General features: G+C 36.4%; 2 protein-coding genes across 5 annotated transcripts in view; one reads left to right on the top strand and one right to left on the bottom strand.

The window, feature by feature from the left end:
* The window catches only part of plppr2b (phospholipid phosphatase related 2b), a 165,373-nt gene that overhangs the window by 76,553 nt on the left and 66,770 nt on the right, over positions 1 to 22,050 (top strand). The gene's annotated exons all lie outside the window — the stretch shown is intronic.
* palm3 (paralemmin 3) overlaps positions 1 to 22,050 on the bottom strand; it is a 43,040-nt gene that overhangs the window by 17,305 nt on the left and 3,685 nt on the right. Inside the window, exon 2 of one of the 3 annotated variants that reach the window (XM_058779640.1) lies at positions 11,247 to 11,288. The exons of the other annotated variants lie outside the window; for them this stretch is intronic. The gene's annotated coding sequence lies outside the window, so the exon portion shown is untranslated. The remainder of the gene's footprint in view (positions 1 to 11,246; positions 11,289 to 22,050) is intronic. 3 annotated transcript variants of the gene reach the window in all.

Below are 22,050 nucleotides of genomic sequence, written 5' to 3'. Positions count from 1 at the left end.
TCTTGTGAAGTGCTGCTTCTCAAAAAATATATCTTTTTAAAGATTTTTTTACTGGAAATCAAGTTTAAAAAAAAAAAAAAGACTAATTAAAAAGTCTTTTTTTTTGCAGTGCGTGGGTGTACAAAAACTACTAACTGGAAACTCATGACTGTAGTCTTCAAATGAAGTCATGCTGCATAGCACTCATAAATACAGCATTGAGCAGAGATGACATGGTTTTAGGTCAAATATGTGTGTTGGGGCCAGTCAGACGCAATGTATATTTACCCTGTTGGAGAGCAGGCTTGACTGACTGACATACCCCACTGGAAACCGTGAGAGATGAATGGAGCCTCAGGGGGAAGAGGATCATGGGAACTGAGATCTCTCACCTTCAGATGCACACACACTGACACACCCTCTGCCACTAATATTCACAATTTTCAACCGTTTACATGAAGGAAGGCTGCAAATGTAGCAGAAAATATAATAATGGCTCTTTCATCATAGCCTTACTGTTGTAATCGCCACTATCCATCCTCTGAATTATGCACATTCATAAGAAACCGCAGTAAACCCTGAGGAAACACAAAGCGAGTCAGCACCGTCTTTGTGTATTTTCTCTGAATACTCTCCCATTCTCAAGCCTGGCTCAATGTCAGCTTCACATTTTAGAAAGAAGTTGAGAAATGAACAAAGCTTTAATATACATCCTCGCTACCACAATCACTCCCACTCCCACTTGTTTGCCAGGGCAGTGCTGTGTAGTTGCTAAGGTCTCGAGAGTGGTTGTGAGCTCATTACTACAGTATGTGGTTGCTAGGGTATTTTGGATGATTGTAGGATGGATGCTTGCTAGTCAAAACAGCCCACCCACAAGTCTCTCTGATATTCTGGTCTCTGGATATGGGTCAGGTCACAGTGTAAGTCTAGATTTATTTATTTTTTATTTTTTTGCCCAATACTCCTTAAGGAATATTCTAGGTTCAGTACAAGTAAAGCCGATCAACAGCAATTATGAAAATGTTGATTACTACAGAATGTAATTTGATAATTCATTTAATAACTCTTCGCCTCCTTTTCATCCAAAAAAAGAAAGAAAAAAAGAAGCAAGAATCTGAGTTACAGAGAAGTGAACAGGGCCAATGTTTAATACTCACTATACACATAAAAAAAAAAAAAAAAAATTAAATAAAGGAAAACACAGGTAAATCACCAATAAAAAAAGAAATACAGAAAATTCCTAATACCGTACATTTTCTATTTTTAAGTTTTTTTTTTTTTTTTTTTAAGTGTAGGAAAGTATAGTCACAAGACGAAGACAATATGCATTAACATGCGTTAACAGCGCAGAAAAAAGCTCTCAAACTTTTCCATGTAAAGATATATTCAACTTTACACCATGAACCCTAACTTTAACAACTTTAAAAATTATTTAGCTGAAATTGTGCACTGTTGCAATAAAGTTATTATAAAATACTATAAATTTACAACTTCACATTTCTTCTTCATTATAAATGTCTCAACCATAAAAATTATTTGTGGTAGTCAACATTCAATAATAGTTTCAGAAAGGAAAAAAAAAAGTCACACCTCTCCAAAGCAAGCTGCATGATTTCAGCTATCACTCATGTCTGTGGCACAAACTGTGCAGGACACGATATTCTTCCAAATTTAATATTTAGGGTCAGTTGTATAAAAATCCCCAAATCCATTTTGCATTGAGCAACAGAAACAGTGATGCTTACTTTAGCAAACAAGAGTAAAAATGCAACATAAACTAAATACTCAATCCCCTCAAGCTGAAATGGCTTTAGTTTAACTGCGGATCATTTGTCTATTTTCTGCCTGGGTAACTTCTGTATTCATGATGCGTTACTAAATGTACAGAAATCAGGCTAATAACTTGGGCCGTCAGCGAGCCGCAAATGACAAATGTGACAATCCAAACAGCAAGTAGAGCAGCCATGCAGAAGCCACCGCCGCTAAGCGTGTGCCCCTGGTGCAGTGTTACACACTTCCCCACCACCCTGCACACTTTCTGCTCTCATACTCTTCATTTTCATAAAGCTGTGCGAGTTCACCTCATTTTATCCCCAGATGACTGAGCAGACATCCTCCACAGCTGTGCTACGACCCAGTGCTTGGCTGAGTGAGCTGTCAGCCATGACTGCACTCTGTGGCGATGAACGGTGTTGCTTTATGAGTGCTTATCGATAATGCACTCAGGTTTGGTAACCTTAGCAACAGCTGAGTGTAAAAATATTATTTTTTTTTATTTGATTTTTTTATTTATTGCTGAGCTGTGCTGTGCTTCAAGACTATTCAAATTGTTGTCAAAGTGTTTCATTTTTTCATAAGATAACTCTTATATTAAAATAGGCTTATTGTAAAAACATGCCCTTACCTACATTATTGCAAAATTGAAAAATCTCTTTATCTTTTATAGATAGTCTATTTTATGTTTTTTTGCACAAAAGTATGTTATGACCTCAAAACACAAGTGCAAATACATTTTTACATATGCGTCACATAACCAGCTTCATATGTATGGCTTTTCTGACATAGTAAACTTGCTCGTTAGCAGTACAGCACTGAACTTGTGATGTGGAGCCGGAGCCTTTGAAACACGACAGTATTTCCCATTTTGTGATGGTAAATTTAAGACCTTTTTTAAACCGCTTAAAGAATTTAAGGAATAAATACAACCAAACACAATGTCAATATGGTTTCTAAATGTAAATGTCTTATATTAGCAATGTTTAAGTTTGAAAATACAATTTCCTACAGGTCACTTTTACTTTTTTATTTATTTTCCAAAAAAAACAACAATTGCTTGGTTTGAACAGCTCTGCTCCTAACCACTAGATGTAAAAAATAACTTTTACTGTAACTTCTGATCATCTTGATATTTGTATTGGAAAAGAAAAAAAAGAAAAAATACTGAGAAAGATGTTAATTATTACAGTGCATTCAACATTTAATGCCAAGACTTTATGAATTTGAGACTTCCTGCTCTGATTTAAAACCTTTTAAGGCCTTGAGGCCTTGTAAAAGGGCGAATTAAGACTTTTTAAGACCGGCAGAAAACCCTGCATGAGTCACAACACTCAATAAAAGGGCGAAAAGAAATGCACTTTATCTCATGTTTGCTAGTGTAGGTGGTTCGTAATTTTCAAATGCGACAGAGCATTAACATTTTTATCCCCACTCACAGGACAATTCTTTTGATGCATTTTATTCATGAGAACTGTTGCGATACATACAACCAACATAATAAAACACTGCCAGATTCACATTCATCTGTTTCAGTTTAAAATGTCCACTGAGTAACGCTAAAAGCATGTTCATTTCACTTTGGAAGTGTTGCAAAGCATGCAAGAAGCAACATAATATTATTTTGCAGAAATGTCACAGGCAGTAAGCTTGGGTTGTTATCTGGACTTTTTTTTACCGACCAATTTGTTAAAAAGCAGCTATCACACTGCTAGTGTCAACTAGCATGTTGAAAAGATGCCTAGCAGGAATTCTGACAGCCACGCTAGAGCTCACAAACCAATGAGAAATCTGTCAACAGGGCACCTAGAGCAGGGCACGCAGCCCTCCGCGGGGAGAGGAAACACATCTGTGTTCAACTAGCCTTGAATGTGGACGTCTGAAACGGCAACAGGAAGCTGCATTGATGCGATTGCTGAGTGTTTGCAGTCTTGACCTGACTGCGTGTTCATTTCCCACATTTGTGCATGCAGAGAATTTCAAACACAGCATTAGCCACAGCTTAATACCAGCAGTCTACTGTAATAAATACCTCCAAACAATAACAACATTTTCAGATATCTCTATGGCAACTGCTCATTTTTTCTCTGACCTAGAGGTTAAATCCTGCTGGTACTGATTGTACTTCTAAACTCATCTGGACTTCACGCCGTTCCTGGCATCTAGTTTTAACGATGTCTCTCTTTCAAAATCTGTGCTTTGCTGTCAACAATATACATAGGCAGCATCTGAGGACTTTGAAACACCTGAGCTTGTTAAGTGTTGATCTGTTGACACTTAATGTTAAGTCTGGCTATGTACTGTACTTTCACTGCAGTGCATTTCTAGAAAGTATGTATGTATTTGTATGTGATTATTTGAGTGCACTTAGCACATGACAGGCTTGTTTGCAATCTGTCCTCTTACATCACATGCTAATGCTACGTCATGGCTTGTCTATGACAGACATCTAGTTTATCTCCTCCTTGCAAAGTTGACACGCTCTACATTAGCATGACATCAGTACGAAACTGTTGTTGAAAGCCTGTTACCTGCATGTCATCCTCACACCCCGCATTTAGGTACATGTTGAATGATCTGACCTGATTCTTGATAAAACAGTCATATTTATCAGATTTTTCTTGGAGTGAAAAACAAGTCTTTTGAGTTAAACAGAGACACGGTACAAAAAATGTGTTTCTTATTGTATCACATAATCCATATTGTCTAGTTTGAATACCAGTGGTTGTTTTGTGTGCCAGCAAAAGCAAAGCTCTTTGTGGAGGCTTCACAAAACAATCTAGGAGTCCAACGGACTGCCATTTATTACAGTACAATGTATTGTGACCTAAATGAGGCAGAGATTATACAGTATATACAATAGCGGCAATGTGGTGCATGTGTTTGAATGCCCTGTGATTATGTAAATGCAAAGCATGTTATAACAAGGATATACCTGCGGTTAAAACAGTGAATACTTTTTTCCGCATTTGAACAAGGCAGAATTCAAGCACTATGGTTTTCTCATTTTTGCTGCTAGCCTGAGAATGCGTTGCATGTTTTTTTTTTAGTGCTGTCAAACGATTAATCGCGATTAATCGTATCCAAAATAAGTTTTTGTTTACATAATATATGTGTGTACTGTGTATATTTATTATGCATATATAAAGACACACACATGCATGCATATATTTAAGAAAAATATGTTACATTTATATATTAAATATATTTATTTATAATTTGTATGAATATAAATATATACATGTAAATATGTAAATATTTTCAAAATATATGCTGTATGTGTGTGTGTGTCTTTATGTATACAAAATAAATGTATACAGTACACACACATATATTATGTAAACAAAAACTTTTATTTTGGATGCGATTAATCGCGATTAATCGTTTGACATCACTTTTTTTTTTTTTTAAACAATGAACAATAATTTCATTAACAATGAAAGATAACTAAGAGCACAAGAAAAGTAGCAGTTAACCATCTTGAGGGAGTGTGTTACTTTTTAAGAATATCTAAGATTTCATTCTGTTGTACATTTATCAGCATTAATGTTTTAGCCACATATTTTAAAGCGGTAACACTTTACAAAAAAGGTACATGAATAATACATGAACTAATATTTACTTTAGCATGAACTCGTGATTAGTGAAGACATGAGCTAATCATGCACCAATGAAAAGCTACCCGTAAAGGGTTAGTTCACCCAAAAATGAAGATTGTGTCATTAAAGGGTCATATGATGCGATTTCAAGTTTTCCTTTCTCTTTGGAGTGTTTCAAGCTGTTTGTGCATAGATAAGATCCCTGAAGTTGCAAAGACTAAAGTCTCAAAACCAAAGAGATATTCTTTATAAAAGTTATAAACGGCTCATTTAAACATGCCCCCACATTTCAATGTCACGGTGTGGGGAGATTTGCAAAACACCGCTCAAATGTATACGCAAAGAAAGGGGGCGTGATTTTTATTCTTGCTGTAGTATTGTTGCTGCTGCCATGTCCTGGAGATGCTGTGTTTCATTGTGAAAGCGAAACTACTTTGTTTGGGCTTCCAAAAGAGGACACAACTAGAAATCAGTCGATAAGTTGTATTTACAACACTGTTCCAGAACAGTTCAACCCAAATATTAGAGTGTGTGCAGCGTATTTTAACGGAGGACTATTTTCTGAAAATGGGAGTAGCCTGCCAGCTATGCTAAAAGGCTGTTTCTATAAAGTGGGGAAATTCCAACTTTGCAAGGACAGTCTGGCACTTCTGACTTACAGCCTGTAAGTACGTTTTCTTATTTAAAGAATTTGCCACTGACTATTCAAACGTGAGTTTTGAGCTGTGTAGAGTAGTGCTTGTTGTTTGTTGTTTCTCCGATCACAAATGCAGACATAATGTTTACACAGTTGATGCAATGTGACGCGTAAAAAAACAGTATAAGTCATTATAATCAGTAATTATGTCCCCAATGGATGCAACAAATATCACAATACGGTAAGGGGCATAACATTTCCATCTCACGCTTGAGGTATTCGGCCAATCACAACGCACTGGATAGCTGGCCAATCAGAGCATGCCTTGCTTCTCAGAACGATGAGCTTTGTAAAAATCAGCGCGTTTCAGAAAGGCAACAATAGCCAATAGAGAGAAGCAACAATAATGTACAGTATGTGGAAAATGTGTTTTTGAACCTTAAACCGCATAAACACATTGCATTACACCAAATACACAAAATAATATTTCCATCTCACGCTTGAGGTATTCGGCCAATCACAACGCAATGGATAGCTGGCCAATCAGAGCATGCCTTGCTTCTCAGAACGATGAGCTTTGTAAAAATCAGCGCGTTTCAGAAAGGCAACAATAGCCAATAGAGAGAAGCAACAATAATGTACAGTATGTGGAAAATGTGTTTTTGAACCTTAAACTGCATAAACACATTGCATTACACCAAATACACAAAATAATATTCTTTTAGCAATGTCATATGACCCCTTTAATTACCCACCCTCATGTTGTTCCAAATCTGTAAGACCTTCGTTCATTTTCGGAACACAAATAAAGATATTTTTGATGAAATCCGAGAGCTTTCTGACCCTGCATAGACAGCAACACAACTACCACGTTCAAGGCCCAGAAAGGTAGTAAGGACATTGTTAAAATAGTCCATGTGACATCAGTGGTTCAACCGTAATTTTATGAAGCTATGAGAATACTTTTTGTGCACAAAGAAAACAAAAATAATGACTTTATTCTTGTCAGTCTTCGACAAGCGTTCACAAGAGTGCCACAACGCATTCTACTCCTTTAAAGGGATAGTTTACCCAGAAATGACAATTTTGCCATCGATTACTCATTCTCATATTGTTCCAAACCTGTATGAATTTCTTTCTTTTGTTGAACACAAAATAAGATATTTTGAAGAGTGTTGGTAACCAAACTTGGTTGCTGCTAACCGATGACTCCCATTCTCCAAAATATCTTTTTAACCAAAGAAAGAAACTTGGAACAACTTGAGGGTGAGTAAATGATGACAGAATTTCATTTTGGCTGAACAATTCCTTCAGCCAAGGCCTAATACAGTATAGTTGACTTTTTTGAATAAATTTATGAAATTAACATATTAAATTATTAAACATTCATAACAGTGAAACATTAAATTGGCTCTCCATTTTAAATATTCTTGCAGTAGTTTGTCACTCTCTAGGCTTAGTAAGTTTCAACTTTGTGCATTTACTTCATCAGCAGAGCCCTGGTTCATATTTCTGACTTTATTACTTCTCTGGGGGCAGCTCTTCTACGAGCATCGATTCACTGCGGCTGTTTTCTGCAGTCCGGCCCCGTTTCGATTCTCCTTAGGCCAGAGACACCAAAATAGTGTTTGTGGAATTTGACTGTAGTACTGCAGAACACAGTGCTTTTGTGTGTTTGACTGCCTGTGTGTGTTCACTGGGGGGTATGATAGGAATTTGAAACGTTTAATGTGGCGGTTGTAACTACGCTGCCAGGTCTTGGTGAGTGAAACTTTAAATGGGCAGCATATGAAAACACAGGATTCCAATGAAGTCTGTGCGTGAATCCAAACATAATATGAATGTGTGTGTATGTCAGAAAGAGTGCAAGACAGCCCTGAGGGCAGATTCCAAAAGGTGATATCATATGGTATGATGACATGTACGACTGGAAACAATAGAAAACAGAAAAAATGTAACATTTTCTCATAGGTGCCGTATGTACAGGGGCCTGGAGCAAAAATGGCATCAGAATGAACACAAATGAATCAAATTCCAGATAAGGGGATAAAAATGCCTCTGCATAATTAAACAAACAAAATCTATTACTGCTGGAATGATTAAAATGAATGAAAAGCGTCAATTACAACTACATTTACTGTAGATTTGCAAACTTTGCATCAGAATTCTATTTATGTGTTTTTTGCAGAGTTGTGCATTATAACCAATCACGCACGTTTCTGTTGAGCTTATGAATGCAGTGGCCAATCAGAAGCCTTTAGATTAGTCACTGCTGAAAATGCCAAAGCTTTTTTTTTAGTGCATACACTCACTTATGAATTGTGCACTCATCACACAAATTCTCTCATAAACAACAAAGTGGAGGTAGGATGCAAGTAAAAGTTTTGTTTTTCAGTGTAGTCAGCTTTACTTATTATAATTACTTTTGTTGATGTTGCATCTGTAGTATTTTGATTGAGTAACTGGTTGAATTTAATTGTGTTTCATTTGTACACGGCAGTCAGAAATCCAACATGGCTGCTCACTGCATCAACAGAAGTGAAACAATAGAAATACGTTGTTTCCTTAGCACTTCTGATTGTCTGTATCTCAATAAACTCAGTGCTGCACATAGTACTATCCAACCTCTATCTGTGGACATAATGCTGCAGCCTTATCTGAGCAAATTCCACTCTTTTTATTGACTGGTATTGGTAATAATGGACACGTCCATCTAAGTTTTCTGATCTGCGTACTGGAACGCAATCAAGTCATTCCCAGCTTCGATGTCTGACTTCCAAGGTAAATGGAATGCACCATGAGTATTTGACATAAAATACAGAAACCTTTATATAAAGTTCTGTCATAAAACTCTATATGGCGCAGGCTGATATAATCACATCATTACTCACATGGCGCAGCTGGTTTTAGTTGCATTAACAGCCAGTGAGCTTGCTGTTCAACATTCAAATACTTGGCTAGTGTTTGCTGTAGCGGTTGCAGCGCACTTAAGAAACCCTCCACCTACCCCAGCTCCACCTGTATAGATCTGCTACAGGTTATTTCATGTATGGGGCTTATTTCATGTATGTTACTGTATATTTGCAGCAGCAGTATTTCCTACATGCTCACAGCAACATGTCTCTGGATGTATTGGCAGTAGCAAGTCTCGGTACTTCCCCTGCAATGGCAGCATATTCCGCCAAGATCATTAAAGTCAGCCGCACCACACGGATATGCTTTCTACGTTTGTTTACGCTTTGATTTGAATGAAAACAGCGTATCCATGTGGTGCAGCTGACACAGAACAGCGTATTGGAACGACGTGGGGTAAGTGATTAATGACAAAATTTTCATTTTGAGGTGGAGTAACCCTTTGGCATCGCTACATATATTATCATGTTAAACTTTCCAAGAGTTGTCATGACAGAAATAAAGTAACTATAAATATTGCCCTTCGAAAAGTAAGAAATGCCAGAGGAAATCAAATCCAGTGGGGAAATATTGACCCTTAATTGAAAAGTTCATTTCTGACCCTGCTGTAAACGGTCCTCTGGTGCAACTTACAATGGCAATTTCAATGTCTGAACTCATCAAAATGTACATGTTATAGTCATTTCTGTCACAAGCCAACTTCTTTTCAATTGACCCTCCGGCTTGCAACTTCAGTTCAACCACTGGTGTAATAACATTTCTTAAACTTCTCTAGGGAGGACCAGGGGTTGCTGGCCAGCAGACAGCTAACTGTGTCGGCCTCCCTGGACGTCTCTCTTACTTGTTTGGGATGTTATTGAGCTGCACAGGGCTGCTAGAAATAGATCAATGGCCTCTCTGTCAGGTGCTCCTCTGTGCTAAACGTTAGTTGCCCCGTACAATAGAGTCTCTGTTCAGACAGGAACAAGCTCATCACAACCTCCAAAGCTCTCCATCTGTAATATCCTCTGCATGGTTCCACACCCAGCCAAGACTCAAAGGAACTCATAACGGCAATATCGCACCTTCGTAGAAGCTCAAAAACACATTTACACAGGCACCTCAAATAACCTTAAAATGGAAGGCATGGAAGAGGAAGGAAGGTGTGTCTATGCAGTGCCTGCAGGACAGGCTCATGTCCATGATCTAATGAGCCAGATAACCTGACAGTGTCATCAGACCAGCTACTGTTTCTGATACTGTTTGGTTTAACATTTGTTTGGTAAGAGTCTCAGGCTGATTGCACTCCCTCAGACCTCCCACTGACCATTCACTGACTGTCTGATGCATATTGCACACAAAAATACCAAAAGCTTTCTCAAACTGTCTACATCTGTTTTGCTGGCTTTGAACAATTTCAAGGAGTCATGGTGTCCAGATTTTAACAGGAAACAAAGTTTAGTTTAAAGTTGCCAGGTTGTAATCTTTTAATATGTTGGCCACAATTACTTCTTAATGAGTTGTAAATAGTCTTTTTTAAATTATTTTTACCTTTTACACACAAGTATTTTACCTTTTTAACACAAGTAAAATCTGCCAGTACAGTAAGAAAAGTAAGGTCCCATTACCTAAAGTTAGTTAGTGAATTAACTAGCAGTAACAACGAGCAATACAGCATTCATTAAACTTTGTTAAAAATGTTAGCTGAGATTCATTAAATACTAAAAAAATACGTTTGATTTTAATAATGTAGTAAATGTTGAAATTAACATTAACTAAGATTAACTGGATACCTTTCATTGTTGTTTTTTATAACTTTTAGTTTTACTTGCCTTGTTAAAAAAAAAGTGACTCAAAATCTGCCAGTACAGTAAGACCAGTGGCGGTTTTAGGCATGGGCGAACCAGGCAGCCGCCCGGGGCGTCATTTTTTCATGACACGTGGGGGGCAGCACAAGCACTTGAAAAAAAATAAAAATTCATCTGCACCACTAAGCAGTTTTCTATTATCTATCATATAACTGTGTGGGGAATTGGGGAATTGGCAAATTGGCGCCCCTGCTTGCTGAGAAGGTACCGTGCACAGAAGCTGTGTGAGAAGTGGAAAGAGAGGAGGGCTTGTCTGCTCCATTAGTGGGACAAGTGGGCTAAAGTCAGTCACACCTTGACTTTCTTCCAAATAACGCACATTTCATTCATAATATTAAAACACAGGCCTGTAATTTGCACGTTTTTGACTTCTGGTCGCAAGTGACAGTGTTGGGGGATGGGAAATGCGCTCAGAGGGGGTTTCGCCCGGAGAGTAATTCAATGTATAACCGCCACTGAGTAAGACTATATAAAATTCTCATATAATTTACTCACCTTCACATCATTTTGAATCTTCATGTTTTTTTTCTTCTTCTGCTGAACACAAAGAAAGATATTTTTGAAGAATGTTACAATTGTTCTTGCCCCTACATTGGAAGTCAATAGAGACCAAAACAACATTTGTTCTAATTGACTTTCATTTTAAGGGCAAATAAAAAAATTTCTAAATACTTTTTTTTTTTTTGCATTTTCTGCAGAAGAAAAAAAAACTTACAGCTTTGGAACAACTTTAGAGTGAGCAAATTGTCAGAATTTTCATTTTTGAATGAATTAATATTGTATGCTGAGTTAATTCACAAGTATGTTTACCTTTTTTTGAAAGATTTTAACTGGAACATGAAACAAAAATACTTATTAAAGATTAGATTTTATGCAGTGGTGTCTGTTCCTGTTGGGCTGTTTGTGTTCAGCATGTAAATGCCTGAAGTATCATGGAAAAAGCAACAAATACAACAGTGGTTGGTCTTTAACTGTTGGTAAAGTTCCAAGACAGACAGCCAGAAGTCTGATTTTGGGAGACTACTTGGATGTTGTCAAAAGTACCTAAAGATTTTCGGGGGAAGGCTGGTCGTAGATTGGAAACTGGGTTCTTGCACAAGCACTAAAAAATATGAGTCAATAAGTCATACAGTAAGCTAATCATCAAGCTTGGATTCTCACCACTAAGCCTGTAGATGCTGCAAGTACTGCTATCCGTCAGGTTAACAGGAGAGCCGGTGAGATTTTAACTTGAGATTTAACACTGCACGAGTTTATTTCATGGTGGATTCCAGGTGTCAGATGGAATATTTCAAATATTCTGTGGCTCGCACTAGAATGTCTGAGCAAGCTTCGCTTAATCAATTTAGGATGTTTGTGATAGAGTGCAGGAAATGCTTGGATGCAAAAAAAAAGAAAAAAGAAAAAAGGAAATGAAGGCACATTAGGAAAGGTCAGCCTTCATCAAAATGCATAAGACGACAGTTCAGCTAATTATAAACTGGAAAAGCTATCAAATCCTCTGATTCATAAGAGGATTTCATATTTAAATAGTGCAACCAAATGCGCTCCAACGTTGCTGCAAGTCGTCAAATCTCTGGCAGGTACGGCGAAATGTCACCCTCTGGGCTGTCTATAATCTTCTGAAGCCATACAGGATACCTTCCCTCAAATTCACTATCAATTACCATCGAAGATTATTTTTAGAGACTTTGTCATGCTCATTTTTCTTTATCAAGCCAAGCCACTAAGCTCTGTTTGAACAGCTTGCGAGAAAAACAGCCATGTGCAAGCAAAGGCCACGGATCAAGATGCGACTTCTGAGTCATGGCTAGATAACCACAAAACACCACTGCAGCCACAGCGTGCAACGTGCATGTGCATGTTAGCACCATGTTACCATGACAGAACAGCTGTCAGGTGTCTTAAATTAATGATAAAGGGCTTGATTAAGTTTCCCTGATGCTCATGTTTACTGAATTTGAAGTTTTTGAAGTCATGCTGCAAAGGAATGTCTCAAACGATTGTTATGGTACTAACACGCTTGTGACTTCGAAGGGCGGAAAAAGAACTGTTTTGTGCTTATTTCCCTCTTTCTAGGACACTTACACACACACACACACACATTACAGAGGAAGGGAAGAGCCCTTGTCAAGGACAAAAATGTGAGTGTTGCTTTCCCTTTTTCTCTCCCTCTCTCTCTGTACTGGTGGAATATGATTTTTGGTCTGTTTTTAATTCAATCCTCTGTCTCTAAATCTAAAAACACCTCCAAGCTATTTTTCTACCAAGCGTATTTTCTGTCAAATGTTTTTCTTGTTCTTTTTTAATGATGCAATTAAACTGGGCATTTGAACAGTCTGAGGAGATTTCATGAAACAGCTGCGTCACTTTGTGCATTGCATTTTACCACAAAAATGTTCTTATTATTCACTAACCACTCGCAATCCAGTTCATCCAGACATTCCTGGTACTGGTATAACACTGCACTATGCAAATTTAAATAAAACCAATGTCATTATTTTCATGCAAACACATCTCCTTTCTATGTAAATTAGGCTTGAATCAAAAATAAAAAGCATGTTTAGCACACTTTTGGCATATTAAAGAACTGGTTCAGGTACCTGGAATGCAGGTTGCTCAGAGGTTCTTGGTTAAATGATGTGGAAGTGCACACTTTGTCAAGTATAAACATGTTTCAGATGTTTCCTGTAAATTTCCTCAAGAGAAATTAAAATAGACACACAAGAGTCAATTGTTGACATACAGAAAAGTCTTCCGGAATATAGTGAGCTATATTATACTGCAGCCATGCTCACAATGCAAAGGATGTTACTAAAAGTTGACGTTAATTATGCAGCACCCTAAGATATCTTAAAGGGATACTCCACCCCAAAATGAAAATTTTGTCATTAATCACTTACCCCCATACAATTGTCACATACAATTTTTACAAAGAAAGCAATCCCAGAGCGCAGAGCTCAGTAAAAAAAAATTAAATGAAAAAAAGGTGGACGAAGCAAGAAGAGTGTTGTATTGCTTTGTGCCTGACTGACCAATTTGTTCGCTTGGCAACAAACTAACTACTGAAGTCAGTTATGAGCCAAACTGGATATTAATTCAGAATGTTCAGAATTTTGCTTTTATTGAGGCCTTTTATATAAAGATTTCTATTACCAGACAAAATTTAAATAATTACGATGTTTAATATTATTTTTTTTTTAAATACTTTTTTCCTCTCAAAGGCTGCATTTATTTGTTCGAAAATACAGTAAAAACAGTAATATTGTGAAATATTATTTCAGTTTAAAACAAACATTTTCTATTTTAGTTTATTTTAAATTGTGATTTATTCCTGTGATGCAAAGCTGAATTTTCATTAATCAGTAATTCATGAATCATCATTACTCCAGTCTTGACATGATTCTTCAGAAATTAATCTGAAATGCTGATTTGCAGCTCAAGAGACTTTTCTTTTTATTATCCATGTTGAAATCAGTTGTGCTGCTTAATATATCTGTAGTAACACTAACATTCAAAAGTTTTGAATAAGTTTTTAGATTAGTAAAAAAAATTATATTTTTATTCGGCAAGGAAGCATTAAATTGATCAAAAGTCATAGAAAAGAGATTTATAATGTTACAAAAGATTTCTATTTCACATGAATACTATTCTTTTGAAATGGAAATCTACTTATCAAAGAATCCTGAAAAATAGATCATGGCTTTATATTAAGCATGCAAATATTAATCAGCAAAAACTGTTTTCAACATTGATGATAAGAACCACTATTAATGCCACTAATCAGAACCAATAATAAAAATTAAGCAGCAAAGCAACATATTAGAATGTTGAAAATACATTAAAATACATTAAAATAAAAAACTGTTATTTTAAATTGAAACAATATTTCACAATATTACTGTTTTACTGTATTGTTGGTCAAATAAATGCAGTGTCGGTGAGCAAAAGACAGTTCTTTCCAAAACATTACAAATTTGTAATTATTCTTAAACTTTTGACCTACAGTGCAACCAGGAACGCATCACTCATGTCAAATGTATAACTTGTATGTGAACATAACATTATATATTCAGAGTGTAAAATCTTGAAGTTTACTAAGCAAATTCAAAGGTGGAAAAAAGCAGGTAACAAAAGACACCCAGATGGTGAGGCACCTGTTCTGACGGGCCCTGACAGCGCCTTGGGGCTTTAGGCATTAAAAAGCACGTCACCTCTAGATGAATACAGCCGACATTCCACTTCTGCTGCACATCACCTAGATTCACAGGAACAAACAGCTCTGAAACTGAGACTTGAGAGCATGAAAATGAAGTTTTTATTTATTTATCACCTTTAATATTGCAGCATATTCAGCATCACTGTTGGGCTTGTGCTCAACCAGTTTATTGCTGATACATGTGCTTAGATGACAGCGGTTTAACATTACAGCGTTAAAATTAAGGTCTTGTTTCGCCAAAACTTTTCCGGACATTTTTCTCTACCAACACACCCAGTAATATTGCAAAATTATAGTCTTGGCCCGAGACAGCGTGTCCACATACCAAAAGTTCCAATCTGATTGGCTAGATGCTATACAATTTCAGTCAAGATGCACAAGACTTTATCTAGAGATGCACAGATATTTTAGCTCGAGAATTAACGGTAAGCCAATAATTATTTTCATATTATGAGAAAAGATAAATTGCCAATATTAAAATTCAATATTATTTTATGTTAATAAAATCATAGTAACATTTTACTTACATATAATGCATAATAAAAGTATTTGAATGCATTAATTATGCGTTGTAATGCAGGTTACAATGCACTGTATCATGAATAACTGTAACCACAATTATAATACTTATCACCTTTATAAAGAATAATGCATTAAAACACAACAAACCAATTTCAGGTGTAACGAGGAATCTGCAAATATTATAATGCAATTTATCTTTGGTTTAAAAAATATAATGCATAATGTACATTATGAATACCTTTATAATGCATTATACATGAAGGATTTAAATTTAAATGTTTATTATAAATAAGCATTAAAAATTAGTAATTTTAAATACTTATTAAAATTTAATAAGTGAGGCATAATAATATTATAATGTACTTTTTTCTTTTTAAACTGATATTGATTTTGAGATTTGCTAACAATTACTTTTTATAGTGCTATAAAATTAATTTTTTCAAGAAGTTTTTAAGATTTTTTAACTTCAAGTGAATGTTAGATTATGGCAAAGGTAATATAAATATAATCTAAAAAAATATGGTAAACAGACACAACTGAATATCTAATACTGACTAATAAAATAAATTAAAAGAAAAAAAAAAAAAACACTAATATTGTGCATTAAATAATATGGCACCAATATATAGCACATTTTATCAGTTTGCCAATAAACTAAGTTATTTGTTTAGTCCTTGACCAGAATGCTGCAATGTGGTTCTGCAATCTTTTTTATGCCATGTCAGAAGTCTGACTATCCAAAACCAGCCGTATTATGACATCTCAGGTCAAATAAGGATTTTAAACACAATAACCTTAAACACAATAACCTAATATATCTACAGGAAGATAAGTTACTAATACCACTATCTGTCATTCATCCGAGCTTCTTTTAAGCTCCAGTGTCAATTATTCATTTTGGCTTTAATGAACAGAGACTCAGTAAGCCACGGTCAATGATTAAACATCTCTTTCCCCAACGGGATCTCAAAGCACACTTTTCTTTCATAATGAATCATTTCGGGATATTCCATCAGATATTCTCATGGTCACGGCAGGCAGGCAAAGTGACATGTAACGGCATGTTGCTGTTGCTGTCTGGGATTAGTGATTTTCTTAAACAGGTTTAAGGAAGAATGTGAGACCAGCCTAATCCTGCCTAAACCAAACGCACTGATTGCCATCAGCACACTTTAGCACCAGGACGCGGGGAACATACCTAAACCATGTCATTATACACTGTCAAACGTGATTATTGACCTTCTTCACATACTTGTGTCCACTTATAGATGGCCTTGTTTCGTTTAAGTGACTGAAATTGCAGCTGTGCCCTGTTTTCCTGCACTTAGAAATACTGTGAAGACTGAATGTGTACCTACTTTGAGGAATTTGTGCAAACCCAACTATGCACTCGACATACTGCACTAATAGTCCATTAAGTAATAATTAGTCCATTTGACGCAAATATGGAACATTTCTGAAGTGATTAAGCAACACTTTGTATAAGACCTTGTGAATTAAATGCACATATCCGTCTGCTCTGCCGATCCAATCAAACGCAGTAATGAGCTGGTAAGTGTGGAAAATTACAACCGAAGATGGAAATGCCCTTCTCCCCTTTATGAGTGGTAAAGTCAAAATGAAATCAGAATTGATCCTATTTACTTTCTTAACGTTCCTTGTTTTATAGTCAATGATTTATCAGTGCATGTTATTCCAGAGAAGAAAATGTTTGTCTTTGTAATTTTTCAGTGACTTTCAGCTAATGTCACAGGATATTGGTTAATGTTAACCAAAGTTTGTTAATGTTAACCAATAGCTATATCTGTGTTGGGCTACTAGCTACTGTAGCCTTTTTAAATAGCAACGATTATGGCAATAATATTAAAAAGAAAAGGCCTTTTCAAACTACAGGTGCATATCAATTAATTAGAATGTCATGAAAAAGTTAATTTTTTCTTGTAAGTTATTTCAAAAAGTTAAAATTTCATATATTTTAGATTCATTGCATGTAAAGTAAAACATTTAAAAAGTTTTTTTGTTTTAATTTTGATGATTAGAGCTTACAGCTCATGAAAGTCAAAAATCAGTATCTCAAAATATTAGAATATGTACATTTGAGTTTCAATTAATGACCATCCCAGTATAAATTCTGGGTATCTCTTGTTCTTTGAAACCACAATAATGGAGAAGACTGCTGACTTGGCAATGATCCAGAAGACGAACATTGATGCCCTCCACAAAGAGGGTTAATCACAGAGGGTCATTACTGAAAGGTGTGGCTGTTTACAGAGTGCTGTATCAAAGCATATTAAATGCAAAGTTGACTGGAAGGAAGAATTTGGGTAGGAAAAGGTGCACAAGCAACAAAGATGACTGCAAGCTTGAGAATACTGTCAAGTAAAGCTGATTCAAACACTTGTGAAAGCTTTACAAGGAGTGAACTGAAGCTGGAGTCAGTGCATCAAGAGTCACCGCGCTCAGACATCTTCAGGAAAAGGGCTACCAAGCCACTTCTGAACCAGAGACAACGTCAGAAGCGTCTTACCTGGGCTGTGGAGAAAAAGAACTGGACTGTTGCTCATTTTCCAGCAGGACTTGGCACCTGCCCACACTGCCAAAGGTACCAAAAGCTGGTTCAATGACCATGGTGGTACTGTGCTTGATTGGACAGCAAACTCGCCAGACCTGAACCCTATAGAGAATCTATGGGGTATTGTCAAGAGGAAGATGAGAGACACCAGACCCAACAATGCAGATGAGCTGAAGGCCGCTATCAAAGAAACCTGGGCTTCCATACCACCTCAGCAGTGCCACAAACTGATCACCTCCATGCCACGCCGAATTGAGGCAGTAATTAAAGCAAAAGGAGCCCCTACCAAGTATTGAGTACATATACAGTAAATTAACATACTTTCCAGAAGGTCAACAATTCACTAAAAATGTTAAAAATGTTTATTTTTATTGGTCTTATGAAGTATTCTAATTTGTTGAGATAGTGAATTGGTGGGTTTTTGTTAAATGTGAGCCTAAATCATCACAATTAAAAGAACCAAAGACTTAAACTACTTCAGTCTGTGTGCACTGAATTTATTTAATACATGAGTTTCACAATTTGAGTTGAATTACTGAAATAAATGAACTTTTCCACGACATTCTAATTTATTGAGATGCACCTGTATGTAGCATTTCAGAAGAAAAAAAAGCTGAATCAATCAATTCCTGATAGATAAAATCAATTTCAGACCTTTTATTCTCCCTGAATATCCAGCCTTACTCAGAAATACATCACAGTAACACAGTCACATCTGAAATCTGTGTGTGCAGAGTAGTACATGTATTGCTCTGCTCGATTTTTATGTTAAATATGAATTTTTTCAGCCTATTAAAAACATATCATTGTTTTGTTTTAGTGGATTAAGTGTCTAACGTTTAACACACACATGCTTCTCCGCTGCCCTTGAGTTAGCTTTATCAAAGACAAATCAACCAACAACACAAAGTGTCACTCAAAATATGATTATACAGTGTTGAGAAAACAAGGGCTAATTTTAAGATCTCTCCAGCATGTTTGAAGTTCTTTCCTGATTTTCCTAAATAAACATAAACCTGTTTTACTCTTCTGGTTGAATCTCATGAAGCGCTGCCTTGGACATACAGTATTTCACCCTAGACTAAAGGAAAAATATGAAATTATATTTTTGAGATCAGTAAGATTTCTCTGCATTGTGACATTATGAAAATTAGGCACATTTTCTCTCCCAATTCTCATTACTGCAGTGCCAAAAACTCATGAGTGTTATGTTAAATTAGCATAAATTAAATTCTATGTGACAGATAATACCATAATTGGGAAAAAAGTTCTGCAAAAATTTATAGTTTTAAAATATTACGTTGCAATAAAATAGTCATGGCTAACTGCAAATACCACATTTCTACAATGTATAACCGAAAATTGCTTTTGCATGATGCTGCATTCATATGCACGCTATCGGCCAGCAAAACATGAACACTAAATTGTACCCTCAAATAATATATAATTATTTTATTGCATTGCAGTAATGAGAAGTTTTTGCATTATGGTGGGGTACTGCAAAGTTCTCCTTGACAACACTGGCTAATTATGCCTAATGGCTCAACTCACTTTAGAGGGTAATTGACATCAAACTACACAGCGTGTTAAAAGACTTTACAACACAATGCTCATGAACTTGAGTGTGTGAAATGTGAGACAACATCTCATAGGGATCTCCTGCAAATCTTTGTAGCATGTCAACAAGATAATCGGGATAAAGAGGTGGTAGAAAGGTCAGGAAACATTGACGGGGGTTCCACATTCAAGTCAATAGAGCAGCTGAAGCAATCAACTAAGCAGATAATTAGTGGGGAAAGAGTTGACACAGGAGAAAAGAGTTCCCTGGCATGAAAAACACAACAGTTTTAAGATATTGAACAAATTAGCAGACAATGTCAATATCTGTAGAAAATGAAGCATGCAAACAAGGTGCAACAAAGGGTCATCTAAAACGTTTCACAGCATTAAATTAGAGCATTTTAAGCATGTCTTTAACAGCACCAGCTGAATATAAATCATAACACTGCTATTCATAAATAATTACAAGCATCCCTATCTGCCCTTCATGCAGGCAGAGGAAATTAATCAGGTAGCGTTCTAACAGCAAGCCTGCTTTCAAAATATTCATAGTTTTCATTACTAATTCCCAGCTCCATACGGCAGAGATGACAGAAGAGCTGTGACCTCATATCCTTCACGCTCTGCAGGGTATCTGAGCATCTGCTGGTTTTAAAGCCTCTTCATGAGGCGTATTCATCGTTCACGCGTCAAATTGTAGAGTTCAAGACAAAGTGTCTTTTGATCTGTCTCTGATAGATCAATATAGGTCACTTTATGGTTGAGTATTTAATTGGTATGGTCAATCCCTGGAGAAGGTTGTCTAAATGTGGCTGGGTTCTCTTAACCTAGGGATGCCCAGCATGTTCCTGGAGATCTACAGTACCTACCAGCAGAGTTCAGTTCCAACCCTGACCAAACACAGTTGTCTGTAATTATCAAGTGCTCCTGAAAATCTTAATGAGTTGGTTCAGCTGTCTTTGATCAGGCCTGAAGTTGAACTTGGAGATGGATCTCCAGAAACAGGATTGGGCATCCCTGTCTTAAGTTAACCAGCTATAGGTTTTCAGTAGCTGATGCTTACACCAATATCCAGGGCCATAACCACAAACATTAGTGAGGACATGCAATTATAAATATGGTGTTTCAATGACCAATTCTTAAACACTTACGTTTGGTCTTCTCAGAATATTTGGTTGCATCATTGTCAACATCTAGAAATCAAAGTTGCCATTGGCCATTAATGCAACTAAACATAACAAGTCAGTCTTAACATTTAAAATGAGTGTCATTTGCAGAAAAAAACGAATTATTTTCAGAAACATGCACAAAAGCTTTCATGTGCACATTAATATATTTTCTTTAAATGTCACTTTAGAGTCTCCATACATTTTACACAATGTTTACTCAAAATTTACTAGCAATTTGAATTATCCTTTAACAAAATTATTAACAGACTCAGTCTTTGTCCAAGCAGTTATGTTTATTGGCTGATGAGATCATTCCCAGTATCTCAAATGACCAAATATTGGCCAAATTCATTGGTCTGACAAATATATCTGTCTATCAATACATGGTTTAAAACCCAAGGCTGCATCAGAAGGACTGTGATAAGTTTATTGTAAAGCACTTTTTGTATCTAGAAAAATAAAAACTTCATAACATTCTATTATCGAACTACACAAAGTTGTAGTCAAGTTAGATCCAATTCACCAAGATTTACTCACTTATAAAACTAACACAACACAGAGCAGAACCTCTGGGCCACTGATCCCACCAGTAAAAATAGACAGAGATGCTCAGTAAACTTCAGATTTATTACCTGCAGGCCATTGAGAAGAGTGTGTTAGCTTCCCAAGGCCCAGCAGCTTCTCTTATACGAGATAATAATAAGCTCTGAGTGACAGCGAGTCCAGTGGAGATGTGATGGCATTCCACTGCATATTTTCACAATGAAATTAAGATGGGATTCAGGCAGTTTGATTTGAGCTCGCCTTCACCCTTTACCTACACCGAGAAACTATTATGAAGAAGGAAGACTGTAAACATAATCAAATAAACAATTTCAATTTCCAAATGAAATGAACATGACATCTGTGCCATAAGACAATAAGAAGCTATATCTCTCCTTTTGTATTCCAGGAAAGAAAGTCATATAGGTTTTTGGAACAACATGAGGGTATAAGAAAATTATGGCAAAGCTTTCATTTTTGGGCTAACTATTTCTTTAACAACTTTTGCATGTGTGTACAAGCAAAAACTCAGCAGGGTGATGTCGTCGCATTGTCCTCCTGTGGTTTCCCACAGTGGTTTCCCATCAAAAGTAAACTCGTCTCCAACAGCTAGCCAATTCTTTAGCCAGCAGGACACTGTGAAACGGTCCAAGCGCACACTGAGAGATGAGTACTAAGACAGCAGCGAGGGATGATGGGGGAAATACTCAGTGT

The sequence above is a fragment of the Onychostoma macrolepis genome, chromosome 06 (genome assembly GCF_012432095.1).
Source record: "Onychostoma macrolepis isolate SWU-2019 chromosome 06, ASM1243209v1, whole genome shotgun sequence".
Taxonomy (NCBI): Eukaryota; Metazoa; Chordata; class Actinopteri; order Cypriniformes; family Cyprinidae; genus Onychostoma; species Onychostoma macrolepis.
This window is presented reverse-complemented; position numbering and strand designations above follow the sequence as displayed.